The sequence below is a fragment of the Procambarus clarkii genome, chromosome 94 (genome assembly GCF_040958095.1).
Source record: "Procambarus clarkii isolate CNS0578487 chromosome 94, FALCON_Pclarkii_2.0, whole genome shotgun sequence".
NCBI classification, from domain to species: Eukaryota; Metazoa; Arthropoda; class Malacostraca; order Decapoda; family Cambaridae; genus Procambarus; species Procambarus clarkii.
In genome coordinates, this window is record NC_091243.1 from 906,794 (window position 1) to 923,658 (window position 16,865).

The window sequence follows — 16,865 nt, forward strand, 5'->3', positions numbered from 1 at the left end:
TGTGGGCATAAATCCTATCTGATGCAGGAAAGGGGTATACATTAGAGACTTGCTCAAATGAACCTGGCTGATAGTAGTGTCAAGGTTAAACGGGTATTGAGAAGTTGGCAACCCTGTTGGTCCTTGGCATATTATCAAAATGAAAATGGGGACCTGCATGTATTCTCCCTGGGGTTTAGTCTGCCATATTTGTGCTCCATACTTGGTGGGGATCTATAGTGGAATCATTGGTTGATTCGTGCTTACACCTCCTTCGCCCTTCGGTTTGTGTGGTGGGATACTAGGTCCTCTAGTCTACTCCTTTAAACCCAATCCAGGTACAAGAGCTTGTACTGTACCTTGTAAACAAGCCAAACAGACAGAACAAAACGTTCTGTCTAAATACCTCACCTGGGAATCTCCCACAACCAAAATTCGCGTTGGTACCTCCTTTACTTTCTGAGCAGCCTGAGGGGTCTGCGCTTCGCCGCTCCTCGCCGATTTCCGTTTCAAGTGAACTGCAGGCTCACCACAGCACTTGTCGTCCAACACGGCAAATGAATTTGCTGTCCTTAGGGCGTCTGTAGGCAGCTTTGTCAAGGTCTTCAAGACCCCTGTCCTTAACGACTATCCACTACGAGGTTTTGTTAATATTGGTCTCCTCCGTTTCTTCCCGATGTTTCAGCCGTTTCAGCTGTCGTTCTATAAGTAAGGAGTGCTGTAAACTAGATTACCAAGATTAAAGCTTTGGTATGGTGATGCAACACCTATTTAACTTCAGTCAACAGTATACATTGTTATCAACTTTGGCTTTCACTATTGAAATATTTTAATTAACTTTCTAGTTAATAGCCATATTAGCTTCCGATTAAAACTAGGCCTAAGCAGGTTAGAACATAAGAATGAAGGTAACTTCAGAAGGGCTGTTGGCCCATACAATGCAGCTCTTTATATCCACCCACTTATATTGAACAATTTACCTACGCTTGAAACTATCTAGGGATCACAAATCACAACGTGATGCATTAGATGAACAAATCCACAAGGGCCGTGACGAGGATTCTAACCTGCGTCCGAGAGCATCCCAGACGCTGCCTTAATCGATTGAGCTACGACATGGTAAAAGATTTTACCATGTGCTCAGTCTATTAAAGCAGAGTGATGCTCTTTGACGCAGGTTACAATCCTCATCACGGCCCTTGTGGATTTATCTAGGGATCCCACTGCCACATTGTTACGCGTTAATTTGTTCAACCAAAACCCTTTTGTCGAACTAGTATTTATCCAGGTCTTTCCTAAAGCTAAACTATCCAATTCATACCCTCAGGTCATTCATACCCAATTCATTCAGTCAGTCAGTCAGGTACAGTCACAGTGAGAGGTTGTGTTAGCTGGAGCTCCAATTCTAATAGCATTATTATTGCAATAATGGAAGGATTAGTAAAAGATTTGGTGAGTCTGGTTGGAGCTCCGAGAGCAGAGATGGATTCCCTGCGGGAGGAGGTACGACGGCTACGACTTCGGGAGGAAACGAAGGAGGAGGCCTGTGTTGACGGGACCTCATTAAGAAGGACTGACGAGACCAGTATTAAGAAGTCCTCGTCCTGGCAAGTTGTGAAAGACAGGGGTCTTAAGAAGACCTTGGCAAAACCGACAACTAATAGCCTACACCTAAGGACTTTTAACGCATTTGACGTATTAGAGGACGAGTGCTGTGTTGAACCTGTTTGTCTTTGCCACCTCGTTGAACAAGTAACGAGGAGCATTGAATCGCAGGTCCCTCAAACTGCTCGAAAGGAAAAGGGAGAATCGAAGCGAATTTTGGTTGTGGGAGATTCCCAGGTGAGGTATTTAGACAGAACGTTTTGTGCCAGAGATAGGGGGAACAGATTAAGGGTTTGCTATCCGGGAGCTGGAATTGGTGATATTGCTGGAAACATGAATGATATTATGATGAGAAATGGAAACAAACCCATTATTTGTATTAGTGCAGGGGGTAATGATGTTGGGCGAGTTAGGAGTGAGGAACTAATACAGAGATTCAGGACAGCCATTGAATTAGTGAGGAGCAAGGGAGGAATCCCGATCATATGTGGCATTCTTCCAAGAAAGGGAGTGGGAAATGAATGGATGTCGAGGGCAATTGGTGTCAATTGCCGGCTGGAAAGATATTGCAAATCAAATGCAATATCTTTCATAGACAACTGGGAACACTTCTATGGAAGAAATGAAATGTATGCTCGTGATGGGGTGCATCTATCGAGGGCTGGGGTTGTTGCTGTTGCGAACTTGTTGGAAGAAGTGGTTAGTGCTGTTTGTTTGGGTTTAAATTGTTAGTAGACAGAGGTATGGGAATTGATTTGGAGGAAGGAGGTAATAAAAGTATGTGTTTGTGGGAGAAAGGAATTGGCAAAATGATCAGGGAAAGAGAAGGGCCTCAAAATAACAATTCACTTAGGGTATATTACACTAACAGTAGAAGTCTAAGAAATAAAATTAACAAATTAAATGCTCTTGTCTGCACAGAAAAAATAGATATTATTGCACTTAACGAAACGTGGATGAATGTAGAAAATAGAGAACTATTAGCTGAATATCAAATAAATGGATTTAAACTATTTCACACAGATAGATATATTAGACGAGGAGGTGGAGTAGCCATATATATTAGGGACAATTCGAAATGTAGTCTCAAAGAGGTAATCAAAACTGAGCCACACACAGCAACTATTTGGATAGAATTAAACGAAAAAGCTAATATTATAATAGGAGTTATATATAGGCCACCAAATTTAGACAGAATGGAAGCAAAGCATCTATGGGATGAAATATCTAGAGCATCTAGATCTAACAGTATTTATGTCATGGGTGACTTTAATTTTAGTGGAACAAATTGGTTGAACAAAACAGGGAATTGTGAAGCAGAAGATTTTCTAGAATTAATTGACGATTGCTTTCTTACGCAACACATTAAGGAACCAACACGGGAAAATAATATTTTAGATTTAGTGTTAACTAACAAGGAAACACAAATTTATGACATCGAAATAGGGAGTGAGCTAGGGAACAGTGATCACAAAGAAATCAGATTTAGCATAGAATGGAATAGACCTGTAGGAGAAAATTATGTTAAAGTGCCAGATTTTCCGTAAAGCTGATTTTAATAGCCTAAGAAATTTTTTGAGTCAAATTGATTGGAAAGTCTTTGGTATGGGGTGTGGGCCGGTCTTGGAGCGAGACATGAACCCAGCGATAGGTGACTTAAATGGGGATTTCGATGTGGATTCAATATATAACTTATTTAAGAATATTCTAAACAAAGCACAGGAACGTAGTACACCATACAAATTGAATAGATCGAATACTAATGACCCAAAGTGGATAACAAAGAATTTGAAGAACCTTATAGGTAAAAAGAGAGCTTGGTATAAAAGGATTAAAAATGGGGAGGCCACTTTAGAACAAGAATTCGTACAACTGTTTAGAAATGTTAAAAAAAAAGAGATAAGGAAAGCAAAAAGAAACTATGAAGTTCGCATAGCAGGGCAAGCGAAGACAAATCCTAAAGTTTTTTTTTCAGTTATATCGTACTAAGACTAGGGAAAGGATAGGTCCATTAAAAACTGAGACAGGTCAAATAACAGATAGTGATGAAGAGATGAGTAGTATTTTTAATAAATATTTTGTATCTGTATTTACTAAAGAGGAACTTAATAATATGCCTTCAGCCGAACAAGTCTATGTGGGTGGGGACGAGGACAGGTTGACGAGTTTTGCAGTTACCAGGGAGGATGTTCTTAATTCTATGGCTAAAGAGCCATAGAATTAGTTAGGAGCAAGGGAGGAATCCCGATCATATGTGGCATTCTTCCAAGAAAGGGAGTGGGAAATGAATGGATATCGAGGGCACTTGGTGTCAATTGCCGGCTGGAAAGATATTGCAAATCAAATGCAATATCTTTCATAGACAACTGGGAACACTTCTATGGAAAAAATGAAATGTATGCTCGTGATGGGGTGCATCTATCGAGAGCTGGGGTTGTTGCTGTTGCGAACTCGTTGGAAGAAGTGGTTAGAGGTGTTTGTTTGGGTTTAAACTGTTAGTAGATAGAGGTATGGGAATTGATTTGGAGGAAGGAGGTAATAAAAGTATGTGTTTGTGGGAGAAAGGAATTGGCAAAATGATCAGGGAAAGAGAAGGTCCGCAAAATAACAATTCACTTAGGGTATATTACACTAACAGTAGAAGTCTAAGAAATAAAATTAACGAATTAAATGCTCTTGTCTGCACAGAAAAAATAGATATTATTGCACTTACCGAAACGTGGATGAATGTAGAAAATAGAGAACTATTAGCTGAATATCAAATATATGGATTTAAACTATTTCATTCAGATAGATATATTAGACGAGGAGGTGGAGTAGCCATATATGTTAGGGACAATTTGAAATGTAGTCTCAAAGAGGGAATCAAAACAGAGCCACACACAGAAACTATTTGGATAGAATTAAACGAAAAAGCAAATAATATTATAATAGGAGTAATATATAGGCCACCAAATTTAGACAGAATGGAAGCAAAGCACCTATGGGATGAAATATCTAGAGCATCTAGATCTAACAGTATTTATGTCATGGGTGACTTTAATTTTAGCGGAATAAACTGGTTGAACAAAACAGGGAATAGTGAAGCAGAAGATTTTCTAGAATTAATTGACGATTGCTTTCTTACGCAACACATTAAGGAACCAACACGGGAAAATAATATTTTAGATTTAGTGTTAACTAACAGGGAAACGCAAATTAATGACATCGAAATAGGGAGTGAGCTAGGGAGCAGTGATCACAAAGAAATCAGATTTAGCATAGAATGGAATAGACCAGTAGGAGAAAATTCTGTTAAAGTGCCAGATTTTCGAAAAGCTGATTTTAATAGCCTAAGAAATTTTTTGGGTCAAATTGATTGGAAAGTCTTGGGTATGGGGTATGGGCCGGTCTTGGAGCGAGACATGAACCCAGCGATACGGTGACTTAAATGGGGATTTCGATGTGGATTCAATATATAACTTATTTAAGAATATTCTAAACAAAGCACAGGAACGTAGTATACCATACAAATTGAATAGATCGAATACTAATGACCCAAAGTGGATAACAAAGAATTTGAAGAACCTTATAGGTAAAAAGAGAGCTTGGTACAAAAGGATTAAAAATGGGGAGGTCACTTTAGAACAGGAATTCGTACAACTGGTTAGAAATGTTAAAAAAGAGATAAGGAAAGCAAAAAGAAACTATGAAGTTCGCATAGCAGGGCAAGCAAAGACAAATCCTAAAGGGTTTTTTCAGTTATATCGTACTAAGACTAGGGAAAGGATAGGTCCATTAAAAACTGATACAGGTCAAATAACAGATAGTGATGAAGAGATGAGTAGTATTTTTAATAAATATTTTGTATCTGTATTTACTAAAGAGGAACTTAACAATATGCCTTCAGCTGAACAAGTCTATGTGGGTGGGGACGAGGACAGGTTGACGAGTTTAGCAGTTACCAGGGAGGATGTTTTTAAACATCCGGGGTGTGGGCCGGTCTTGGAGCGAGGCATGAACCCAGCGATGGGTGACTTGGGTGGGGATTTCGATGTGGATTCAATATATAACTTGTTTGGGAATGTTCTAAGCAAAGCACAGGAACGTGGTGTGCCGTGCAAGTTGAATGGATCGAGTGCTAGTGACCCGAAGTGGATGACAAGGAGTTTGGGGAACCTTATGGGTGGGGGGGGAGCTTGGTACAGGGGGATTAGAGGTGGGGAGGTCACTTTGGAGCGGGAGTTCGTGCAACTGGTTGGAGGTGTTGAAGGGGAGATGGGGAGGGCGGGGAGAGGCTGTGAAGTTCGCATGGCGGGGCGGGCGGGGACGGGTCCTGGAGGTTTTTTTCAGTTGTATCGTGCTGGGACTGGGGAAAGGATGGGTCCGTTAGGGGCTGAGACGGGTCGGGTAGCAGATGGTGATGAGGGGATGAGTGGTGTTTTTGGTGAGTATTTTGTATCTGTGTTTACTGGAGAGGAGCTTAGCAGTGTGCCTTCGGCCGGGCAAGTCTGTGTGGGTGGGGACGATTACAGGTTGGCGAGTTTGGCAGTTGCCAGGGAGGATGTTCTTGGACAGGTAGTAAAACTCGAGCCAAGCAGGTCCCCGGGGCCGGGTGGGGTGTTTGCCGGGGTGCTTGGGGAATGCAAGGAGGAGCTTTGTGGCCCGCTGTCAACCATATTTGATGGGTCGGTGGAGTCGGGCGGAGTGCCAGAGTTTTGGAGGGTTGCTGGTGTGATGCCAGTTTTTGGGAGGGGAGATGGATCACTTGCGTCTAGCTGTCGACCAGTTGGCCTGGCGTCTGTTGTGGGAGGGTTGCTCGAGTCTATGGTAGCAAATGGGATTCGTCTTCATCTTGAAAAACGTAAATTGGTAGTTGAGTCGCGGCATGGTTTTGTAGGTGGCCGTTCATGTTTGACAAATTTGTTGTCTTTTTGTTCTGGCATTGTTGAGGCAGTTGATAGTGGTGGGGATTGCGATGTTGTGTACCTTGACTTTGGCAAGGCTTTTGGTGCAGTGCCGCATGAGAGACTGATTGAGGGGATGGAGTCTCATGGTGTTGGGGGTGCTATATTGGGCTGGATTGGGGCGTGGCTGTACCAAGGGAAACAGAGAGTTGGTGTAGGTGGAATCAGGTCAGAGTGGGAGGGTGTTGTGGGTGGAGTGCCTCGGGGCTCTGTCCTGGGACCTCTGTTGTTTATAATATGTGTAGGTGGTTTGGATTCGGGTTTGAGTGGCAACATTTGCGGGTTTGCCGATGATGCGAGGATCGGTGGGGAGGTTGATTCGGGGGAGGACTCACTATCACTTCGGGTTGATCTGGATGGGGTTTTGGAATGGTCAAGGGATTGGCAGATGCAGTTTGGTGCTGATGGGTGTAGGGTTCTGAGGTTGGGTGGTGATGATGGAGTTGCGGGATGCGAGCTGGATGGTGTTGTGATTGCGGGGTCGGATTGCGAGGGGGATCTGGGAGTTGTGATTGGTGGGAATTTAAAACGGGAGGATCAATGCATGGGTGTTCGTAGTAAGGCAAGTCGGACACTTGGATTTGTTGGTCGCGGCGTTGGTGACAGGACGCCTGGTGTGGTTCTCGGGCTGTGTCTTGCTCTAGTTGGGCCCCATTTGGGTTGTGCAGTTCAGTTTTGGTCGCCATATTATAGAATGGATGTGGGTTCACTTGAGCGTGTCCAGCGTGGGATGACTGAGTTGGTTCCCCAAATTGGAAGTCTTTCGTGTGGGGAGGGATTGACGGGGCTTGGGTTGCATTCGCTGGAGGGGCGGGGGGTTGGGGGTGACATGGTGGAGGTTTGCAGGTGGATGAATGGACATAACCGGGGGGATATTGGCGGGGTATTGGAAGTATCAACGCGGGACAGAGCGCGAAACGGTGGGTATGGGTTGGATGGGTTTGGATTTGGGAGGGACTTGGGTGGGTACTGGTTCGGTGGCAGGGTTGTTGATTTGTGGAACCGGTTGCCGCGTGGCGTTGTGGAGGTGGGGTCCCTCGATTGTTTCAAGCACGGGTTGGACAAGTATATGAGTGGGATTGGGTGGTTATAGAATAGGAGCTGCCTCGTATGGGCCAATAGGCCTTCTGCAGTTACCTTTGTTCTTATGTTCTTATGTTCTTAAACAAATAGTAAAACTCAAACCAAACAAATCCCCAGGGCCGGATGAAGTGTTTGCCAGGGTGCTTAAAGAATGCAAAGAGGAGCTTTGTGACCCACTGTCAACCATATTTAATAAATCAATAGAGTCAGGCAGAGTGCCAGAGTTTTGGAAAGTTGCTAATGTGATACCAGTTTTTAAGAAAGGAGATAGATCACTTGCGTCTAACTATCGACCAATTAGCCTAACGTCTATTGTGGGAGTTACTCTAATCTATAATAGCAAATAAAATTCGTCTTCATCTTGAAAAACATAAATTAATAATTGAGTCGCAACATGGTTTTATAAATGGCCGTTCATGTTTAACAAATTTGTTATCTTTTTATTCTAGCATAGTTGAGGCAGTTGATAGTGGTAAGGATTGTGATGTTGTGTACCTTGACTTTAGCAAAGCTTTTGATACAGTGCCACATGAAAGACTGATTAAAAAAATAGAAGCTCATGGTATTGGGGGTGCTATATTAACTTTGATTAGGGCATGGCTATTCCAAAGGAAACAGAGAGTTAGTATAAATGGGGTTAAGTCAGAGTGGGATAATGTTGTTAGTGGAGTACCTCAGGGCTCCGTCCTGGGACCTCTGTTGTATATAATATATATAAATGATTTAGATTCAGATTTGAGTAGCAACATTTGCAAATTTGCCGATGATACGAAAATCGGTAGGGAAATTAATTCGGAGGAGGACTCACTATTACTTCAAGTTGATCTAGATAGGGTTTTGAAATGGTCAAAGGATTGGCAAATGCAGTTTAATGTTGATAAATGTAAAGTTCTGAGGCTAGGTAATGATGATAGAGTTACAAGATACGAGCTAGATGGTGTTGAGATTGCGAAGTCGGATTGCGAAAGGGATCTGGGAGTTATGATTAGTAAGAATTTAAAACAAAAGGATCAATGCATAAATGTTCGTAATAAGGCAAATCGGGCACTTGGATTTATTAATCGCAGCGTTAATAACAAGACACCTGGTATGGTTCTCAAGCTATATCTTGCTCTAGTTAGGCCCCATTTAGATTATGCAGTTCAGTTTTGGTCGCCATATTATAGAATGGATATAAATTCACTTGAACGTGTCCAGCGTAGGATGAATAAGTTAATTCCCCAAATTAGAAATCTTTCATATGAAGAAAGATTAACAAAGCTTAAGTTGCATTCACTGGAAAGGCGAAGAGTTAGGGGTGACATGATAGAGGTTTACAAGTGGGTGAATGGACATAACAAAGGGGATATTAATAGGGTATTAAAAGTATCAACACAAGACAGAACACGAAACAATTGGTATAAATTGGATAAGTTTAGATTTAGGAAAGACTTGGGTAAATACTGGTTCAGTAACAGGGTTGTTGATTTGTGGAACCAATTGCCGCGTAACATTGTGGAGGTGGGGTCCCTCGATTGTTTCAAGCATGGGTTGGACATGTATATGAGTGGGATTGGGTGGTTATAAATAGGAGCTGCCTCGTATGGGCCAACAGGCCTTCTGCAGTTGCCTTTGTTCTTATGTTCTTATTTTCAACGTTCATCCACGTTTCGGTAAGTGCAATAATATCTATTTTTTCTGTGCAGACAAGAGCATTTGTTCTTATGTTCTTACACAATTTCCCTCCCCCCCCCCCTTTATATTACTAGCGATACCCATTAAATAAATCTCAAACAAAACCTAACTAAACAGCCTAAAATTGGTTATTAGCACAAATGAATTACAAAGACGCGCTTTAAAAAGCTACAAGACTCGATACTTACCCACTAGTCTACCACACTGGCCTACACATCCACTTCCAACACAATTCAAACAGTTACTACCGATCTTGGCCCGCAACAAGCCTCACATCACTTACTTTGTCCAGAAACATATATAGACTAGCAACTGACCATAACACTCATGTATTGGATATAGAATAACGCGGGGTTAATGTGTAGTGCTGCTGTCAAAATATAGATGGCGCACACCCTAATGGTCATGCCAATGGACTCACCTAGTTGTGCTTACGGGGCTGAGCTTCGACTATTTCTGCCCGAAACGCTTTGCGTAATAGTGGCTTTAGGCTTTGTATATACTAGCTCTATCAATAAATCCATCAATGTTTGTATCTCACCTTGTATGTATGTACTTTACCTGAATAAACATTTTGATTCTGATTTTGATTTTGATATTTGGTCCCGCCCCTCAGCTGTCAATCAATTGGTGTACAAGCTCCTGAACCTGTATCATGAACCTGAACCTTATATTCTTATATAGCATCATTATGTTATATAAGAACATAAGAATTAAGGTAACTGCAGAAGGCCTATTGGCCTATACGAGGCTGTTCCTATTTACCGTGATGAGTTTTTCCAGCTGGATTTTAATATTTAACAGTTTTGGCATGTACAGCTTCGCCACGTTTCCTATCACCTAATACATAAGAACATATGACTAAAGATAACTGCAGAAAGCCTATTGGCCCATACGAGGCATCTCCTATTTATAACCACGCAATATCCCACCCACATACATGTCAACTTCAAAATTCAAATTTTTATTCGGGAAAAGTACATACATAGATGATGTGTTACAAACGTAATGTTGGATTTATAGAGCTAGTGCATACAATACCTAAAGCCACTAATACGCATAGCGTATTGTTCAGCCCACGCTTTAAACAATAAACGGACCCCACCTCCACTTTACGCGGTAAATGGTTCCACAAATCAACAATACTGTTACCGAACCAGTAAACTGATTGGCTGTTTGGCAGCCGTGCGGAGCGGTTCTGTTTACATTCGCTCCTCAGTCTTGCCTGGACGTTTGGCGTGCACACAGCTGGTGGCGTTTTTTGTGGCCTCTGGCCTGGCGGGATGGCGTTGCCCATGCCGCCTATAAAGCGTGTGGATACGGTTGAGCTGGCCTTCTCTGGTCAGGTGAACTACTCATTGTTGGAGGTTGCTCTCCTGGATGTGCTGGGTCTCAACCCTGCAGATGTGTGGTGTGCAGCTGGCTGGGGAACATCGGGCCTTTGTTAAGCTGACTGACGCTGTGGTGTACCGGGATATGGTCGACAAGTATGATGGGCGTACTGTACCTTTGCCTGGCGCGGCGGGTACGGTTTCTGTAACGGACTTGTGTGTTCCAGTGACTTTTGTGGTGGTGCGGGGGCTGCCGTTTGAGTTCCCAGAGAGCCTGCTCCGCCGGTTCTTAGGAGGATATGGGAGTGTTCTCGCCTGTCGGGCGAATGTGCTGAAGTCTGGCCGTCTTCGTGGCGCCCTGATGGGTATCCGCACGGTTACCATGAAGCTGAGGAAGGCGATCCCGTCGTCGATGGTGCTGCTGGGGTTCAAGGTGCAGTGCTTTTATGCGGGACAGGAGTGCACATGTTTTCGGTGCGGTATGGCTGGACACCAGGCTGCTGGTTGCCGTAATGGCACCGTCCGGTTGGTCAGTGTCTTCCGAGAAGAGGATTTTCCGCCTCTACATGGCCTTGTGGACCTGGGGGATGGTCCTGCCGGGTTGAACCCTCCCCCTGCACCTACCGGTGATGATAGCGTTGTGGGTGTGGTGCCCCCCACTGGTGCTGACGTGTCGGGTCCGATGTCTGTGGACCCCCCTGGTGTGGGTGGTAGTGCGGTGGTCGTGCATGTTGAGGTGCATCTGCCTCCGGTTGCCATAGCCGTCGATGTTGACACTTCGGTGGGGCGTGGCCCTGTTTTGTCGCCGGTGGAGGATGTCGCGCCAGATTCTGGTGCCCTTGGTGTGGAACCCTTGGAGGCAGATGAGTTCTTGGAAGGGGGTCGCCCCTCTCGTCGTCCTTCCACCACTGCTGTCCAGGGTCAACCTGGCTCTCAGACGAAGCGCCGGAAGACGAACAGGAGTGGTCGCTCCGGGGACCGAGGGCCTTCGGTGCGGAGGTTAGAGCCTGATGCGAGTGTCGGTGATGGTGAGGGTGTGGCGGTGTCTGTAGTCGACCCGTCGGTGCTGGGCGGTGGAGGGCGTGTTGTGGACCCTCCTGGTGATCTCGTATGTGGGTCCCCTGGGGTACGGAGCCCGGAGTGGGCGGTAGTGGATCCGGGGGACTGTGGCAGTGATGATCGTAGCCTTGTGATGAAGCTCCGGAAGGACTCTGGCCTCTCCCCCCCCCCCTGTGGGGAGTGCGTCTCCGTCGCCTGGGAACCCGGTGGCGGCTGCTACTGCTTCCGTACACGGGGTGTCGGCCGGACCGGTATGACGGTTTTGTGGTTAGATAGGGTTTATCTCTTTTCCCGATGGATCCTAAATTAACATGTGTTTCGCTGAATGTGAATGGTTTGCGTTCTGTGGCTGTGCAATTGGGCCTGGTGTCGATGCTGCGTGAGTGGAGGGTGGATGTGGCTTTTGTGCCGGAGCACAATGTGCAGGAAATGGGGTTGTTACATGTGTTGGCTGAGGGGTTTACGGTGGTGTTAAACCCTTCGCGTGGCTTGCGTGGAGGTATGTTGATCCTGCTTTCTAAGCGGGCCCCGATTTCCGTGCTTCACACGGAGATGGACGAAGGTGGTCGGGTGCTGTTAGTTCGGGTCTCCTTTTTGGGGTCTGAGGTCTCTCTTGAATGTGTACGCGCCATCTGGGGCGACGCAGAGGCAGAACCGGGAGGTTTTCTTTTCCCGTGATGTGCTGCATTTTTTGCGGCACGATACGAGGGGGATGATTTTGGGGGGAGGGGGGGATTTTAATTGTATTACATCGCCGCGGGATGGCAATAGTCTTCGTCCAGCGAATATCTCGCCGGCTTTGACTGCTACCTTGAAGAGTTGCGGGTTTCGGGATGCGGCCGTGTTGCAAGGGGGTCCTTTGGAATACACTTTTATCTCGCGTGGGGCTTGCTCTCGCCTTGATTGTTTTTACGTGCCTACTGGGGGTGGTTCGGTTTTTTACCGATTCTTTACCCTAGCGGCCAAAAATCGCCCGATTTTCGACGCTAGAGTCCTAAAATCGGGCAATTTTTGCCGCTAGCTGCAAAAAATCGGGCTGTTTTCGCTCCTAGCGACCAAAAATCGGGCGAATTTCGCCGCTAGTGGCCAAAAATCTGTTAATTTTCGCCTTTAACAAACTAATTGGCAAACTACTTTACAAAGAAGCGAAATTTGCCCAAATTCGGGCTACAAAATAGCGAAAGTAGCCCAAATTTGGGCTACAAAGTAGCGAAAGTAGCCCAAATTTGGGCTACAAAGTAGCGAAAGTAGCCTAATTTTGGGCTACAAAGTAGCGAAAGTAGCCGAAATTTGGGCTACAAATTAGCGAAAGTAGCCCAATTTTGGGCTACAAAGTAGCAAAAGTAGCCCAAATTTGGGCTACAAAGTAGCAAAAGTAGCCCAAATTTGGGCCGCTAGGGTAAAAAATCGGGCGATTTTTGACCGCGAGCGTCGAAAATCGGACGATTTTTGGCAGCTAGCGTCGAAAATCGGGCGATTTTTGGCCGCTAGCGCCTAAAAAAGCCCGATTTTTGGCCGTTAGCGGCTAAAATAGCCAGATTTTTGGCCGCTAGCAGCAAAAATCGCCCGATTTTTGGCTGGTAGCTGCGAAAATCGCCCAATTTTTGGCCGCTAGCGGCGAAAATCGCCCGATTTTGGGGCCGCTATTGGCGAAAATCGCCCGATTTATGGCCGCTTGCGGCGAAAATTGCCCGATTTTTGGCCGCTAGGGGCAAAAATAGCGCGATTTTTGGCCGCTAGCGGTAAAAATCGCCACATTTTGGCCTCTAGCGTCCAAAATCGTTCGATTTTTGGCCGCTGGGGTCAAAAATCTCCCGATTTTTGGGCTGCTAGCGGTAAAATTCGCACGATTTTTGGCCGCTAGCGGCGAAATTCGCGCGAATTTTACCCGCTAGCGGCAAAAATCGGGGGATTTTCGCCGATTTTTCGCAACTTTGTAGCCCAAATTTGGGCTACTTTAGCTACTTTGTAGCCCAAATTTGGGCTACTTTCGCTACTTTGTAGCCCAAATTTGGGCTACTTTCGCAACTTAGTAGCCCAAATTTGGGCTACTTTCGATACTTTGTAGCCCAAAATTGGGCTACTTTCGATACTTAGTAGCCCAAAATTGGGCAACTTTCGCTACTTTGTAAAGTAAATAGCCCGATTTTTGGCCGCTAGCGGCAAAAATCGCCCGATTTTTGGCTGGTAGCTGCGAAAATCGCGTAATTTTTGGCCGCTACCTGCGAAAATAGCCTGATTTTTGGCCGCTAGTGGTGAAACTCGCAAGATGTTTGGCCGCTAACGGCGAAAATCGCCCGATTTTGGGGCAGCTAGTGGCGAAAATTGCCCGATTTTTGGCCGCTAGCGGCGAAAATTGCCCGATTTTTGGCCGTTAGATGCAAAAATAGCGCGATTTTTGGCCGCTAGGGGCAAAAATAGCGTGATGTTTGGCCGTTAGCGGAAAAAATCGCCACATTTTGGCCTCTAGCGTCCAAAATCGCCCGATTTTTGGCCGCTAGGGTAAAAAATCTCCCGATTTTTGGCCGCTAGCGTTGAGAATCGCCCGATTTTTGGGCCGCTAGCGGCGAAAATCCCCCGATTTTTCGGGCGAAAATCGCCCGATTTTCGGCCTCTAGCGTCGAAAATAGCCCGATTTTTGGCCGCTAGGGGCGAAAATAGCCCGTTTTTTGGCTGCTAGCCGCGAAAATTGGTCGATTTTTGGCCGCTAGCGGTGAAAATCGCCTGATTTTTTAACGCTAGCGGTGAAAATCGCCCGATTTTTGACCGCTAGCGGCAAAAATCGCGCGAATTTTGCCCGCTAGCGGCGAAATTCGCCCGATTTTTGCCCGCTACCGATGAAAATCTCCCGATTTTTTTACGCTAGCTGTGAAATTCGCCCGATTTTTGCCGCTAGCGGCGAAATTCGGCCGATTTTTGCCCGCTACAGGCGAAAATCGCCCGATTTTGGGCCGCTAGTGGCGAAACTCGCGTAATTTTTGGCCGCTAGCTGCAAAAATTGCCCGATTTTCGGACTCTAGCGTCGAAAATCGGGCGATTTTTGGGCGCTAGGGTAAAAAATCGGGCGATTTTTGGCTGCTAGCGACGAAAATCGGCTCGGGTTATTCATGCTCGTGCCACCTTTTGGGTGGCTTAATCTTCATCAATCAATCACTTTTCCATAGTTACGGGCTATTAATGCCCGTGCCACCTCTTGGGTGGCTTAATCTTCATCAGTCTTTATCCCATTATGTGCCTCTGTAACCCTTTTTACTACCGCCCACAAGATGGGTATGGGGTGCATAATAAATGAACTAAACTTAAAAAAAACTATAGGTATAAGTCGAGACCCCTAATTCAACCTACGCGTGGGGGTCAAATCACCATACTTGAGGGTCAAATTAGCATACTCGAGGGGTACTGTGTTTAGATTAACATTTTAGTCTATAAACCCATTTAGTGGGTTACTAGGGCCAAGAATTGGCCATGAGGGTAATGACGTCACGATCCCACTGGCGTCGAGTGCCCAATTGTATTTGGACTAACTCATTTAAGCTTTAATCCCCTTGATAAGTATATTATTGTTATTATTATTAATTATGGTTAGAATACCACTGTGTAGGTCTTAAGTTTTGCGGAGGATGAGATGAAGATTAAACATTAAAAGAAGATTAGTAATGGTTTAGTGAGAGTATATGGCAAGTGTATTGGCCGCAGGGTTGCCAGATTGGGCTACAAGTAGCGAATTAGGCTACTTTTGAGAGCCCCGCGCTTCCAAAATTTTCATTTCGCTACTTGCGTGTTTTTGGGTTAGTTTAAAAGCAAGTTGGGTTACTTTGGACTATTAATATTAAGACTCTCAATGATGATTATTTATGCTTTAATATAATGTGTACAAATCACAGCCGCGTCCAACAGCCTGATTGACTTACCCGACTGGTCCCAGACCGGCCCCCTGGGGACATTGATCCTAGGAACCTTCGAAAGAAAAAATAACTGCAAGGCCAGGTAATCCTCCCCACGGGCCATAGATTTCCCAACCTTAATTGTTATTAATACTTCATCCCAAAAGCTACACCTGGGTCCACAGATCTTCATTAAGGGGAGAAGGTTATCTAGAAATTTACAGATTGATAAATGATGGGAAAGATCCCTTACAGTTAATACCAGTCCGTCTAATTACCACAGGCTACACAAGCTTCACAAAGCTTATGTTAGTAATGAATAAATATGATATATTTACTCATTATAATGTTGGTGCTGAATGTACAACACGAGAAAACATAATTTTAATCTGAAAAAGTATATTTTTATTAAGAAATTAGACGAAAATAAAGAGCTGGTGACGCCAAATAAAGTCGACGATCCAAGCGTCGGTTAGGTTAGGTTTGGTTTGTTTAAGTTAGGTTAGGTTAGGTTAGTTTAGGTTAGGTCAGCCTAACCTATCATATCATATTTATTCATTACTAACGTATTGCCAGGAAGCTTTCTGAAGCTTTGTGAAGCTTGTGTAGCTTGTGGTAATTAGACGGACCCGTTAATACCTTTGTCAGGAAGACGATGGTTGGCAAGGAGCGGTAGTGTAAAGCGGCTGTTAGATTAGAGGGATTCTTTAACAACTTATTTCCTAATAGCTTTTTCCTCTTGTGATAAATATGTTGCAAGGCAACTATTTTCAATGTACGCTGATCCCTCCAATAAGCTATATTTCACATGTCTCAAACCAATCCTAAATGATTGGATGAACTGAATGATTGGATTTGAAAGGATAAACTGACTTTATAAAAAAGATGAAGCAGATCAGTGTAGCCTTCACACTGTCTTAGAAAACTTCACTCCTGGAATACTCAGTTGTGTGTCTATGCAAAAATAAAATAAAATAAAATAAAATAAAATAAAATGATTATTTAGGTAAGGTACATACATACAATAAATTTTTACAAAGATTGGTTGACTTATAGGTAGAGCTAGTACATACAATGCCTAAAGCCACTATTACGCAAAGCGTTTCGGGCATGATAAACTTAAATGACAAGCTTAATACTAATTGAGCATAATGAGTAGAATGAAAACAAGAAATGAAAACATAGCTGAAAAAGCAGCACAAATACAATTATGTCGACAAACAGCGCTCTTTAAAAAAAAAAAACAGACATTGGTTGACAATTGAAGGGTAAGGTAGGTTACAGGGAATTTATTAGGTATAGCT

At 44.3% G+C, this 16,865-nt stretch overlaps 1 protein-coding gene across 4 annotated transcripts in view; it reads right to left on the bottom strand.

The window, feature by feature from the left end:
* Nucleotides 1-9,538, bottom strand: part of LOC123749065 (uncharacterized) — a 47,907-nt gene extending 38,369 nt beyond the window's left edge. For all 4 annotated transcript variants that reach the window (XR_011226185.1, XR_011226186.1, XR_011226184.1 and 1 more), the window contains exon 1: nucleotides 9,476-9,538. The gene's annotated coding sequence lies outside the window, so the exon portion shown is untranslated. The remainder of the gene's footprint in view (nucleotides 1-9,475) is intronic.
* Nucleotides 9,539-16,865: the final 7,327 nt, after the last annotated feature.